Here is a 15,343-nt window from a genome sequence, read left to right on the forward strand (position 1 = left end):
ATTCTATCTTTGGTTCTGGTTTTGGTTCTGATCCAGGTTCGGCTTCTAGTTCTTCTTCAAATTCGTCTTCTGGTTCTTCATCTTCAATTTCAGAATTAGTTTTAATCCCTCTAGCCATTTCATTTTCTAAGATTTCTTCTAACTCAACTGTTTCAGACATTGTCTGTTTGCTGGTGTTGGTTGGTTCTACTTCAAGCTTGTCCTTGTACATTACATTTTCATTAAATGTGACATTCCTGTGTCTTAGGATCTTTCTATTCTGATCATCCCAAAACCGATAACCAAAATTATCATCACCATAGCCAATAAAGAAATATTTTTTGGCTTTAGGATCAAGCTTATCTCTATCATTAGAGTTTACATGCACGTAAGCAACACAACCAAAAAATTTCAGATGTGAGAGAGTTACCTCCTTCCCTGTCCATACCTCCTCAGGAATTTCAAAATTCAGCGGTACAGAGGGTCCCCTATTTATGAGGTAAGCTGTCGTGTTAACGGCCTCATCCCAAAAATACTTCGGCAATCCAGAATGTATTCTCATACTTCTGGCTCGTTCATTCAGGGTTTTGTTCATCATCTCAGCAACACTATTTTGTTCCGGTGTTCTAGGAACTGTCTTGATCATTCTGATCCCATTCTCCGAGCAAAATGCTTTGAACTCTTGGCTATCATACTCTCCTCCATTGTCAGACTTCAGACATTTTAACTTTAGACTTGTCTGATTTTCAACTTCAGCTTTCCATCTTTTAAAGGTAACAAACACATCAGATTTATTTTTCAGAAAATAAACCCATACCTTTCTTGTGGAATCATCAATGAAAGTGACATAATAGCGTGAGCCTCCTAGAGAAGTTATAGGAGCTGGTCCCCACACATCTGTATGCACTAGTTCCAGCTTCTCTTTCTTTGGCGTCCTTCCCACCTTTGAGAAACTAATTCTCTTTTGTTTCCCATAAATTCAATCTTCGTACAAACCTAATTCAACATGTTTTAGGTTTGGCAACTTTTCTTTGGATGCCAAAAGCTTCATTCCCTTCTCACTCATATGTCCGAGCCTCCGGTGCCACAATGTTGTATCACGACTATGATCAACTGTTGCTATAGTAGCTCTTTCTATTGTAGTTGCATACAGTGTTCCCCTTTTGAAGCCTCGTGCCACAACCAAATTCCCTTTGGTTATCTTCCACGATCCGTTGCCGAATGTTGTTGTATATCCTTCATCGTCAATCTGACCCATAGATATCAGATTTTTCTTGAGGCCAGGAACATGTCGTACATTTTGCAATTTCCATAGCGTGACTTGTGAAGTCTTTATATGAACTTCACCTTTTCCCGCAATGTCGAGAGGTTCGCCATCTGCTAGATAAACTTTCCCAAATTTTCCAGCAATATAATTATGCAATAATTCTTTGCATGATGTAGAGTGAAAGGATGCACCTGAGTCCAGAATCCAAGATTCGACTGGACTGTCTGCACAACAAATTAGTGCATCACCGACTTGTTCCGCAATTACATTTGCTGAATTTTCTTCCTTCTTCTTTTTTGGTTCTCTACACTAGCTACTGTAGTGACCCTTTTTATCGCAATTCCAACAAGTAATGTCCTTGCGATTTTTGGATTGTCCTCTTCTCCTTGACTTTGATCTGCCACGACCATAACTCTGTCCTCTTTGGTTGATTATCCCCTTGCTTTCGGTACTAAAAGCAGATCCTGGGGAATCACTTGATTCTCTTCGGCGAATATCTTCGCTTAGAACCAAGTCTCTAATATCATTCAATTTGAGTTTGGTACTTCCTGATGAACTGCTAACTGCAGTTACTATTGCAGACCAACTCTCCAGTAGAGATGATAGTAGAATCAACGCCCTGATTTCGTCATCAATTGTTATATTAACAGAACTCAACTGAGTTAATATTGTATTAAACTCATTGATATGTTCTGTGATTGATCCACCTTCTGTCATTTTTAAGTTGAACAATCGACACATCAAATAGACTTTATTTGAAGCAGATAGCTTCTCATACATATTTGATAATGCCTTCATCAGGACTGCAGTGGTCTTCTCGTTAATGATGTTAAACGCCACATTTCGTGTTAGTGTCAAACGAATCACACCAAGAGCTTGGCGATCTAATAGATCCCAATCCACTTTGGACATAGTCTCCGGTTTCACCTCGGTCAGAGGTAAGTGTAATTTTTCTGGTACAAATAGTCCTCTATTTGTATTTTTCTGAATCCAAAATCTTTGCCATTGAACTTGTCAGTCTTAACCTTCTCTTCTTCCGATGCCATTTTTCACAAAAACAATTTATGTGAATAGTGCTTGTAAATAGTAACAATGATCAATAGTGTCGCACTATTCTTGTGAATAATACCTGCACCAATACTGTATTTTTCTACCAGAATTACATTGTCTGTGCTCTGATACCAGTTGTTGGGTAAGTGTGTCAAGATAATAGAAGAAAAAGGATATTTAGGAGAGAAAAGCAATAAATTGCACAACACAAGACAAGACATATTTTCGTGGTTCGGCAATTTTTGCCTACTCCACGGCCACACAAAGAATAACTCTTTATTAATTGAAGAGAGAAAGAAGAAGTTTTGGGATGATCTACAAATGAAAATGTAGCCCCCTATTTATAGGCATTTGAATGCTTTGACGATGTAAGCGCTTACATCATAAGAACGCCGATGTAAGCGCTTACATCATAAGAATGCTGAGGTAAGCGCTTACATCACAAGAATGTCGATGTAAGCGCTTACATCATATTTTCATCTCTTTTTTATTTTTCTTTCTTTTGTTTTGTCTACTTTCACATACAACAATAGGTTTGGTCCTATCAGGGATTAGCAATGGACGAACCCGGTTTCGACCGTATACAACTAGCTTCACCTACCCTTAACTCATGATCTCTCCTTCACTGCCATCTTCAAATTTCACTTCCTAAAATGTCACTTCTACTCACTTGCAACCTCGAATGGTTAATAAAAATGGCAAATATTTTTTGCTCTGAATAATATTATTTCACTTTACACTCCTACTAAGTAAGGATTTAACTGATCTATTTAATTTAACACAAGTGTTATGTTTACATATGGTCAAATTTGTTTATGTATTGTTCGAAATTGAACAACTTTATCCTTAATTTAGCTTTTGGTTTAATATTACCCTACCTTTAGGAAAACTCTTGTTTTTCTCTTTGAAACGAAACTCAAACCCAAGAACAATTTTTGGATTATAGTCAAAGGTTAAGGAACTATACACTGGAGTTTATGTATTTCATGTTGAAGTTCCATTAGTGAATGGCTATTAAGAGCCTGTTTGGCTAAGCTTCTGAGAAACTAAAAATACTATTTTTTTTAAAAAGTACTTTTTGAAAAATTTAAGATGTTTGTCCAAAATAAAAAAGTATTTTTGAGTAGCAGCAGAAACAATTATCACTACTAGAAATCTGGTAATTAGCGACCAAAATTTTGCGACCAAAGTTGGTCGGTCCAAAAAAGCGACCAAAGTTGGTCGGAAATGGGGAGAAAAACATTTTATATTTATTTTAAATAAACTACGTACCGACCAAAGTTGGTCGGTAAAGTGGTCAACAAGTTGACTCAGCTGGTCTGACTTATTTAGTTAAAGAAAATTTCACATTACCGACCAACTTTGGTCGGTAATGTGGGACCCAGTTATAAAATTTTAATAGTTATATTATTATTTAAAATATTTTATAAAATATAAAGAAATCTTATTTAAAATTACCGATCAAAGTTGGTCGGTTAATACAGGGGAAGCATTTACCGACCAACTTTGGTCACTATACTTTAATTTCTGGAAAATAACCGACCAAAGTTGGTCGGTTATTAGGTCAACATTGGTCAAAATTAAAAATCACTTTTATATTTAGTATCTAAATATAATCCGTTAACACTTTTGTAATACAAGGGATGAATACACTAACATATACTATAACATGCTATATATGTAGTTAAAGTAGTACAACGAAGCGTGTTATATATATATATATATATATATATATATATATATATATATATATATATATATAGGTCAGATGTTTTGTTTTTAATATTCAACGATGTATCTAAGTAAGTTATAAGTCGATGAATCAATTTATAAACAGATATATTTGATGATAAATTATATATACTAATTAGGATTTTCACAAGTCTATCAATCCCTAAGAGAACCCGACCCTTATCTATATAGATATAGATATAGGTCAGGCGTTTTGTTTTTAATATTCAACGATGCATCTAAGTAAGTTATAAGTCGACGAATCAATTTACAAATAGATATATTTAATGATAAATTATATATACTAATTAGGATCTTCACAAGTCTATCAATCCCTAAAAGAACCCGACCCTTATCTATATAGATATAGATATAGGTCAGACGTTTTGTTTTTAATATTCAATGATGCATCTAAATAAGTTACAAGTCGATGAATCAATTTACAAACAAATATATTTGATGATAAATTATATATACTAATTAGGATCTTCACAAGTCTATCAATCCCTAAAAGAAACCGACCCTTTGGACTTTTAGTTTATAAATTAAAATTTTAGGATATGAATTGAAGTTTTAGGATTTGTAGTTGAACTTTTAATTTATGAATTGGACCTTTTGGATATGAATTGAATTATTAGTTTATGAATTCAATTTTTTGGATATGAATTGAACTTTTAGGATTTGTAGTTGAACTTTTAGTTTATGAATTGGACATTTTGGATATGAATTGGACCTTTTGGATATGAATTGAACTTTTTGGATATGAATTGAACTTTTAGTTTATTAATTGAAATTTTAGGATATGAATTGAACTTTTAGTTTGTAAATTGAAATTTTAGGATATGAATTGAACTTTTAGGATACAAATTGGAAATTTCAGGATATGAATTAACTAAAAAAAGATTATGATATGAATTAACTAAATTAATTTGTTCTTGTTTTATTTGTATATATGGAACATCGTACTTGGAAGTACAATAGAAATTATCCTAATCGGCGGGGATTGCGGGAGGATTTTGTAGAAGGGGTTGATGACTTTATTAGACATACAATGTCACTTCCACCATACCAAAGTGAAGGAGTAATTAGGTGCCTTTGTGTTAGGTGCGATTGTATGAAGTTTGAAAAATCGGAGGAAGTTAAGCTTCATCTTTGTAGGAAGAGGTTTATAGAGAATTAATTTATGTGGACTAATCATGGAGAGATCAATGGTAGCCGTGGGATATTTCATAACATGGTTGTTGGTGAAAGTAGTAGGTCGGTGGAAAATACAAATCGTGATTCTAGAATTCATAATATGGTTATGGATGCTTTTGGGATGCACTTCGGGGGTGAGCCCAATGAAAATGTTGAACAAACTCCTAATGATGACGCAAAACATTTTTATGAACAGTTAGAGAAAGCTAGTCGTCCACTACGTGAAGGAAGTTCGCACTCTGAGCTGTCTGTTGTAGTTAGATTACTAAGTATAAAATTTGATTGGAATATTTCTCAAGCAGCCATGGACTCTTTCATTGACCTTATGAGTGAACTAGTTGACCCTAATATCAACTTTGTATATGGAGAAATCGGAGGGTCCCATTTCTCGTCATTAAGGCATTGCAGAGGATCATTTCGAAGCCTCGAGGCTGTAAGGTTGTGGCCGAGTTTCCTCCCTCGAGGTTCGTCGATGCCCGACCTAGGGATTACGTTGGCCGCGACCACAACAGATTGGGGAGTTCCCAAGGAGTGCAGCCAGGGCCGATAAAATCTGTTAGGCTAGTCTGAGGCTAGTCTGAACCGGCAACATGACATTAGCTAGTTGTCCCATCCCTGTTTCTTTATCATTAATATATTTTGTACTATGTTGAGATTTCCCTCCTATATAAAGAGGGTCTTTGACACTTTGTTTGGTTCTGTTGCTTCAGTTACTCCACACGAAATATACAAGAACTTCCTATTTGCTCTCTAACGTATTCTCTTGATATATTGCTTTCATTTATTATCTTCATATTTGTTCATCATTTATTTCTTATCATTGGCCATAAAGAACCTCCGTTAATTTTAGTATAATTGCTAGTCACATTACAACTGCCTTCAATAGCTCGTAGTCAAGCTCCGGAATCGACCTCGAGACCCCGAATCCACAAACTCGAGGCCCCGAATCCACAAGTTCGAGGCCCCGATAATTGGCCCAACGGTTTGATTATCGCCATATCCTTAACTCTTATTTCATTTCTAAGTCTCACATACGTAGCATCAACTGCTTAACAAACTAGCATAAAAATAGATCACATATTTTTAGAGTCCCATAAAAAAATTTAATTGTTATTACCATTTTCACGGTAAACAGTTTGGTGCCCACCGTGGGGCTAAAAATAATAGTGATTATTTTCTTGCTGGTTTCGTCATATAACGCAAGTTATCTTTCACACTTTTTCTTGTCCAAGATTTTCGATTTCAGGTCAAAATATCTAACTCAGTGAATGGAGGTGAAAACAACAATATCGAGGACCACGGAGAAAGCGGTGTGGATGTTCCAGGTATTGGTGTGCCACCACAAAACCCTGGGAATGTGCTGGAACTGATCCCCATGGATGCGGTCTCACACGACGCCTAACTGGTCGATATAAGCTCGCATACCGATAGGAGAGTGCGTCAAGGAGATCCATAAGAAGCTCAGAAAACCCAACTAGGGAAGAACGTGAGGTTATCCTTCATGTTATTTTTGAAATGTTGTAGGCATAACAGCTCGCTATTGCCCAACTGCAAAGTCACCAGAAAACTCCTAACACGGTAGTGCTAGGGATAGCTCCCCCAACCGAACAGGTACTGGAGAGATCGAGCAATAACGGGTTGATAGCCGACCCTGTTATCGTAAAAATGCTCAAGGACCTTACCATGAGGATCGAATTGGGCGAGAAAATGATAGAAGCCAATGACAAGAAGGTCGAGACCTACAACTCCAGGGTCGACCAAATCCTGGGCGCACCCCCGGTCCTGAAAGGTGTGGATTCGAAGAAGTTCGTGCAAAGGCCGTTCCCAGAGGAAGCGGCTCCGAAACACATTCCAAAGAAGTTCAAAATGTCAGAACTCCCAAAATACAATGGGACTTCCGACCCCAATGAGCACGTTACTGCTTACACTTGCGCAATGAAGGGTAACGACATAAGGGACGATGCTATCGAGTCTGTCTTACTGAATAAGTTCGGGGAAACACTCTCGAAGGGGGCCATGATATGGTATTACAACCTAGCTCCTAACTCCATAGACTCATTTTCCATGCTAGCAGACTCCTTCATAAAAGCACATGTCGGTGCCATCAAAGTAGCAACGAGGAAATCCGGCGTCTTCAAAATTAAGCAAATGGAGAACGAGATGTTGCGAGAATTTGTATCTCGCTTCCAAATGGAACGGATGGAACTACCGCCAGTCTCCGACGACTGGGCAGTGCAGGCTTTCACTCAAGGTCTGAATGAACGAAGCTCGGTGGCTTCAAAACAATTGAAAAAAAATTTGATCGAATATCCCGTTATGACCTGGTCGGACATCCACAACCGATACCAGTCAAAGATCAGGGTTGAAGATGACCAGCTGGGAGCCCCCTAGGGATCAGTATACCCAAGCATGCTCCCGACGAAGGAACCAAAGCCAAACAAAGAAAGATATCAGTCATACACCAAAGACAGGAGGAACGCCCTGAGGCGCAACCTACCTCGTAATGATCAAAGGATAGACCGAGGATAGGATCCTCGGGGACTTATCAACAGAGATAGATTTGATAGGAACGCGGGGCCTATAGGGGCACCTCACTTATCATAATACAACTTCAACATCAATGTATCAGAAATCGTGTTCGCCATCAGTAAAATCAGAGATGCCAGGTGGCCCAGGCCTGTAAAATAGGATCCTTCACAAATGAATCATAAATTAGTGTGCGAGTTTCACAACACGCACGACCACATGACCGAGGATTGCCACCAACTCCGAGAAGAGGTAGCTCGACTACTTAACAAAGGTCATCTCTGGGAATTCCTTAGCGACCGAGCCAAAAATCAGTTCCGAGAAAGAGAGGCGACCAAGAAAAACGAAACAAATGATCCACAACATGTCATCCACATGATTTTGGAAGGCGTCGATGCCCTGCAGGAACCCGTGATGAGAAGGATAAAAATAGCCATCACCAGAGAAAAGCGAACCCGGGGGTACATACCCGAGGATGCCCTCACATTCAGCGAAGAGGACACCGAGACCTTGTCTCAACCTCACAATGATGCACTGGTAATCTCTTTCCTTGTAAATGCTTTTCAAATAAAACGAGTGCTCGTGGATCCAGGTAGCTCGACCAACATCATCAGGTCGAGGGTGATAGAGCAGCTCGGACTACTTGACCAAATCGTGCCTGCCACTCGAGTCCTCAACGGATTCAACATGGCAAGTGAAATAACGAAAAGAGAAATCACCCTCTTAGTCACTGTGGCAGGCACAAACCAAAATGCTAAATTTCATGTCATCGAAGGAGACATGAGGTACAACGCCTTGTTCGGACGGCTGTGGATACACTACATGAGAGCAGTACCATCCACTCTCCACCAAATGATGAAATTCTCGACAAAGGATGCGATTAAAACTGTCAACGGGGAACAACATGCGGTAAGGGAAATGTTCGCGGTGCACGATGTGGCACCAGCACCAATACCTCCGCCCGCAAAAGAGCCAAAGGGTAATCAAGCCACACCCTCGATTAAGCCCTATTAAACAAAGCAAAGGACCGTACCGCATTCTCATCTCGAGTAACTAGGACATGTCGGTCCTCGAAACATCGCCGACACTCACACTAAGGTATAACCATCTCCTTTTTCATTTCATATTTCATATTAAAAAACCTAATGCAGGAGCCCGACCGAAGCAGTCAGCGCGCTAACCCAGCTCGAAGACCTTAAGGTTTTAAAGCATCCATTACACTCTTTTCCTTCGACCGAGTTTTTATCCCGAAAAGGATTTTACCGGCAAGGTTTTTAACGAGGCAACATCCTCATGCTACCTAAGGGAGACTCAACAAGTATTCGAGGCATCTTTTGCAATCAACCTCAAACACTGGGGGCATCACCCCTGGAAGGTCATCCGCTCAGAAAAGCCAAGAAACACCAAATGGGGTCCCAATATGAAAAATGATGTACCGGGCCAAACGGTCGAACTAACCGTGTCCACATAGACGGACCCCCGATGGCGAAAACATGTACACTTGTACCAAACAATTGAAGAATATCTTTTATCAAAGCATCTCACACTCTAAAAGAAGCTCGGTACCTCCGCAAAAATGACTTCTCCGCTGAAAACGTCCCTAACACTCGGGGACTAGCGTCGACAACTCAACACATGAATGACCTCCCGGTCGGGACTCCAAGATCATAAGACCTCAATGAGGCAACATGAAAATCACGAAACGTCTCCAAGGCCGAAAGTGCCCCGAATACTCGGGGACTGGAGTCAAAATCTCAAAAAACGTATGACCTCAGGGTCGGGATCTCCAAAATCGTAAGCCCTCGACGAGGCAATACAAAGTTTGCAAATAATGGCTCCCAAGTCAAGTAACCCTCGACGACTCGGGGACTACTGTCAAGCGCCACCTACATCGACTTATCAAAACCCGAGGCCATAAGACCCCGAGCGGGCAGACTCGGTCACGTAAGACCTACATAAGGAAACAACTATATCTGTAAGACCTCAAGCAAGGCATGAACAATACTTGTACAAAGTATCCAAAACTGTAAGACCTCAATGGCATGTAAAACTTGTAACACCTTCCTAAAGGAATGAACCCGATCCCAAAGTTTCGGCTATATATCGAACTTGTAAGACCTCTAAAAAGACATACCCTTGATATAGATGCCGAAACTACTTCACTCGGGACTCAAAGGCTCCGGCCAAACACAAGTGACTCCGGTCACACGGCTGTACCAGCCGAACTAATGCGACTTGGGGATGCCCGACCGCCGCTACAAAATCACATGCCTTCAATTACTTCGAATCTATTTCGAAAAGAACCGGTTAAACAGGCTATCCTCGATATAGGCAAAAGAGCTTTGACCATGTCAACTCCTAAATACTGGCTTTGAGATACTCAGCCTCCGAGCCAAACATCCCGAGGTGATCGATCATCGCTATATAACGACTCACAATCGAGGTTTTTTGTTAAGCCGTCAAAGAGTCAGGCAAACACTATTTATCCTTATCGAGGGAAAAGTAAAGCCAATAAAAGGTCGCATCGACTAAGAGCATAAGAGCCATTGTCGCCAGCCTAATAAGCCCCAGGGTCATACACATAAAAGACCGCATCGGCCTAAGGCATAAGAGCCATTGTCGCTAGCCCACAAAAATACAAAACTTAAGGGTCAAATGAGCTCGAGTTGTAACCCGATTTGGAGGCTGAACCCAAAATAGTTAACCTAATATGCCTAAGAGTAAGGCGTAAGAGCCACTGTCGCCAGCCCACACTAAAAGACCGTATCGGCCCTAAGGCATAAGAGCCATTGTCACTAGCCCACATACACTAAAAGGTCACATCAGCCCAAGGTGTAAGATCCATTGTCACCAACCCACATATACGGAAAGGTCGCATCGGCCAAAAGTGTAAAAGCCACTATCGCAAGCATAAATTTCAACCACTCGAAGGACAAATAAGCTCGAGTCGATGCCCGCCTCGGGGATTGAGCCCAAAACGTGTGGCCTAAATATGCCTAAGAGCAAAAGTACGTAAGAACCTATGGACCAGCCTAATGAGTCCCAGGGCTATACCACGACTCTAAGGATTCCTACCAACTCAAAGACCAGTTCACCTGGCCAAATTCAAGATAGAAAGAGATACAAAGGAAATAAAGTTGCAAGGTTCCTACAAAAGTGCTACATACAAACACTCTAGCCAAGGTTCCTACAAAAGTGCTACATACAAAAGAGATACAAAGGAAATAAAGCAGGAACTTTGGCTAGAGCGTCCTTCCTCTCTACAGCCTGAGCCTCCGCCCGAGCTTTTAGCTCATTATGCTCACGTCTGGCCCGACCAACTTCATCTCGAAGGCGCCCCAGAGCCTTTATCTTTTTCTGCAACTGAAATAAACTAAGCGTTAGCCTCAGGAACTAGGAGGCAGAATGCACGCTCACCCGGGATAGAAAATTACCTGCTCCTTCAGGTGGTTCTCGTAATTCAAGCTCCGCCCCACCTCATACTGCAAGTGTACCAACTCGACTTCCTTTTCATCACAAAGGAGCCTAAGGGATCTCTCCTCATCTAGAGCTTTCCGTAGCCTGACTTCATAACGAAGCAACCCGGACTTAAGCTTGTCGAATGCCTGCAAAAGAAAACCGAATAAGGAAGGGAAGACGCGAAGCTCGAAAGACCTGTATCGAAACTTACCACAAAGTGAAGCCGCTGGGCTTCCTCGAAGGTCGAGCCCATACCTACCAATCTATTTCCTTCAGCCCTGAAAGAGTCGACTCCGGTCGAAGCACAGTCGCTTGGTGTATGCGACCCCATGGTTTCTAGTATCTCCCGAAGTACTATCGGCGGAAAAGGAAAGCGACAGCAACAGAGAAACCCTCTTTCCGGAACTAGGAACCACGGGCGCGACAGGCTCGGATGATACTTCCGCTCTGAAGCCCCAGTCTTGTTTTGCCTTACTTTGAGCGCCATTGTCCTGTAAAAGCATCTCTCCCTTATGGTTGTCGTTCTTCAGCCCGGGAGTTGGCAACCCTTCCTCCTCTCTAGAGGAGCGCGACCTCGCCTCGAAAGGCTCTCCAATGCCTACAACAACAAGATTAATACGCATAAAAGGAATATGCTTCTAAATATGAAAGAAGGGAAAGGATAGTATAATAGCACTCACCATGATGTTTTGTTTCCCATCTGCCCCGGGACAAAGATCGCCACTTGCGCTCATCACAGGTCGAGTGGGTCGTCAACTTTCGGACCAAATCCGGAAAATCAGGAACATCGCCCGGCGCCCATGAGACCGTTGCAGAATAAGAAAGGAGGGCACGGTTACGAAACCAGTTCTCTCCATAGGCAAAGCTGAGAAGGAACGAAATGCACCGCTTACGTGTATAATTCTATTTCTCAGGGAACGGAATAAGCTCCACGGGGATAATGTCAGCAGTCCGCACTCGTACGAAGTGACTCATCCACCCCCGGTCTCCATTTTCTCCATCATCAACAACGAAGGCCGTGGTCGATCAGAATAAGGTTAGGCTTTAGGAGGCCAATAACTCCTTCGCCAGCCCCGTGGTGGTACCCGACCACGAGGATCTCCATCAAACAGAAGTTAGGATTTAAAAGGCCAACGGCATCATCGCCAATCCTGGGGTAGTACCCGACCTCGAGGATCTCCATCAAACAGAAGTTAGGCTTTAAGAATCCAACGGCATCATCGCCAGCCTCGAGGTGGTATCCGACCTCGAGGATCTCCATCTAAAAGAAGTTAGGCCCCAGGGAGCCATTGGCATCATCACAAATTCCGGGATGGTATCCAATCTCAAGGACCACTTTCAAAAAATAAGTTAGGCTCCAGGAGCCTTTAACAACATTGCAAATATCATCTAAATCTGGCCAGTCCCTTATACGGGACCTATCTACAACGCCTTAAGGTTACATACATTAAGTTAAAGACAAGTCTCCAAATGCCCCGAGTCAACCCTCACTCGGGGACTACTCTCGAAGGTTTAAAGGCTAAGTCTCAGTTTAGGGGGTTCGAAGCCCTACTTCCATCCGACTCAAAGTAAGGATCCCGACGACCCAATTTTTTCGGTTCAATCCAGGTTTGGCCCTAGAACGACAAAGGATTCCGCGAGAAGCCATTTTCATCAACCGAAAGTCAAAAAGAATGCTCTCACTCGGGTTTGATAGTGGCAAAAATAGATAGAGTCATACATTCAGAGTCTCCACAAACATAAAAGAATATAGCGAGCATCAAAGATAAAAGTTGAGGAAACGTCTTTATATTCATGAACATTTGATTACAACAGCATGCAGGGGGTTCTTACATATTACAAAAGCCCACGAGGGGTCCTTACACAGAAACAAAGATTCAAGAAGGTGTACATATAGTAAAAGCCTAAGACCCTAGCCTATTCTCAAAGGTGCATCCTCGGAAGCAACACTTTCGGGCATCATCTCCTCGGTCATGCACCCTCAAAGGCAATATTTCTAAGAATGATCCCCTCGGGAGTCTTGTCTCGATCCTCCAGAATGGCATCTTCAAAAGGGGAAACGACAAAGAGGAAAGCGATGGAGAAGAGCAAAGTGACGCGGAAAAGGCAGGAAGGAACGAAGAAATGGCTGGATGAAAAATCTGGCTAGTATGGATTTTGCCAGGCTACTATTGTAAAGCCACTTCTTGGGACGTTGCCCCGGTGCGAGATACAACAGTTAGTAGATAGTACCACCTCACTCGATGGAAAGCAAAGGGAGTGAGGTGCGTCACCGGGTAATCAGGGAAGGTGAGCAACGATGTATAGTTCTAGCTCCCTCTTGAGCAATGGTGTGTAGACCAAGTATTTCCTTGGGTTGGCAGAAATCGGTCCTCTGCTTCATCATCCCGAGACAACGACAACAGCAACAACAACAAAATAGCGTAATCTCGCTCTTCCAGAGAATGTCCAGGAGATAGGCCACAACATGACTGTTAAAAGTACCTCCATACAATCTTGAGGCCATGGGCCTCAAACATGGTGAATGACAAAGAATAAAGATAGTGAGGAGGGAAGAATGGATAGATACGGGAGGATACTTGGATGAAAGGTTGATCCAAGGAGGCTCCTATTTATATAAAGGGAGGCAGCATAACTGACGGCACCATTATCGCCCTTGAAAGACATAACGATAGGCTCATTTAATGTGTCCCTAGGAGCTGAATCGGCGGCGACATTATGGCTTTGAAGAATGAGAAACCACAATGCTTTGAATAATCCTGAAGAAGCGAATGTTTCAGTAATCACGGAGGCTTACATCATCAGTATGACTTCATCATGGGAAGTCCGAGGAGTCGGATGTCAAGGTTGTTTCTTATCGCTCCCCTCCAAGAAATGCGGGGACTATCTGTATACGACAAAATTGGAGGGTCCCATTTCTCGTCATTAAGGCATTGCATAGGATCATTTCGAAGCCTCGAGGCTGCAAGGTTGTGGCCGAGTTTTCTCCCTCGAGGTTCGTCGATGCTCGACCTAGGGATAATGTTGGCCGCGACCACAACATATATGGGGAATTCCCAAGGAGTACAGCTAGGGCCGATAAAATCTATCAAGCTAGTCTAAGGCTAGTCTAAACCTGCACCATGACATTAGCTAACTGTCCCATCCCTGTTTCTTTATCATTAATATATTTTGTACTATGTTGGGATTCCCTTCCTATATAAAGGGGGTCTTTGACACTTTGTTTGGTTTTGTTGCTTCAGTTACTCCACACGAAACATACAAGAACTTCCTATTTGCTCTCTAACGTATTCTCTTGATCTTATTGCTTTCATTTATTATCTTCATATTTGTTCATCATTTATTGCTTATCATTGGCCATAAAGAGCCTCCATTAATTTTAGTATAACTGTTAGTCACATTACAACTCGTAGTCGAGCTCCATAATCAACCTCGAGACCCTGAATCCACAAGCTCGAGGCCCCGATAATTGGCCCAACGGTTTGATTATCGCCCTATCCTTAACTCTTATTTCATTTCTAAGTCTCACATACGTAGCATTAAGTGCTTAACAAACTAGCATAAATATAGATCACTTATTTTTAGAGTCCCATAAATAAATTTAATTGTTATTACCATTTTTACGGTAAACAAACTTACATGGTGATTTCTATAAGGCAAAGAGATTGGTTTCTAAGTTAGGACTTTCGTCAATGAGAATTGATTATTGTGAAGATGATTGCATGTTACATTATAAAGATGATGCAAATTTAGACAATTGTAAATTTTGTGAAAAGCCTCGTTTCAAGAGGCTTTCCAGCGGGAATATGGTCACTATCAAAGCGACGCATTATTTATCTCTTATACCTAGGTTAAAGAGGTTATATATGTCGATGAGTTCTGCTCCTCATATGAGATGACACTTTGAAAATAGAAGACCACTTGGTGTTATGTGTCATCCTTCAGATGGAGAAGCTTGGAAGCACTTTGATAGGACATATCCAAATTTTGCTAGTGAACTAAGAAACATTCGGTTAGGTCTGTGTGTGGATGGCTTCACGCCTTTTTCTGTATCTGCGACACCATATTCATATTGGCCTGTCTTTCTTACACCTTATAATCTACCACCCGAGTTGTGCATGACTAGTCCATATA

Source organism: Nicotiana tabacum, chromosome 20 (genome assembly GCF_000715075.1).
Source record: "Nicotiana tabacum cultivar K326 chromosome 20, ASM71507v2, whole genome shotgun sequence".
In the NCBI taxonomy this organism is placed as follows: domain Eukaryota; kingdom Viridiplantae; phylum Streptophyta; class Magnoliopsida; order Solanales; family Solanaceae; genus Nicotiana; species Nicotiana tabacum.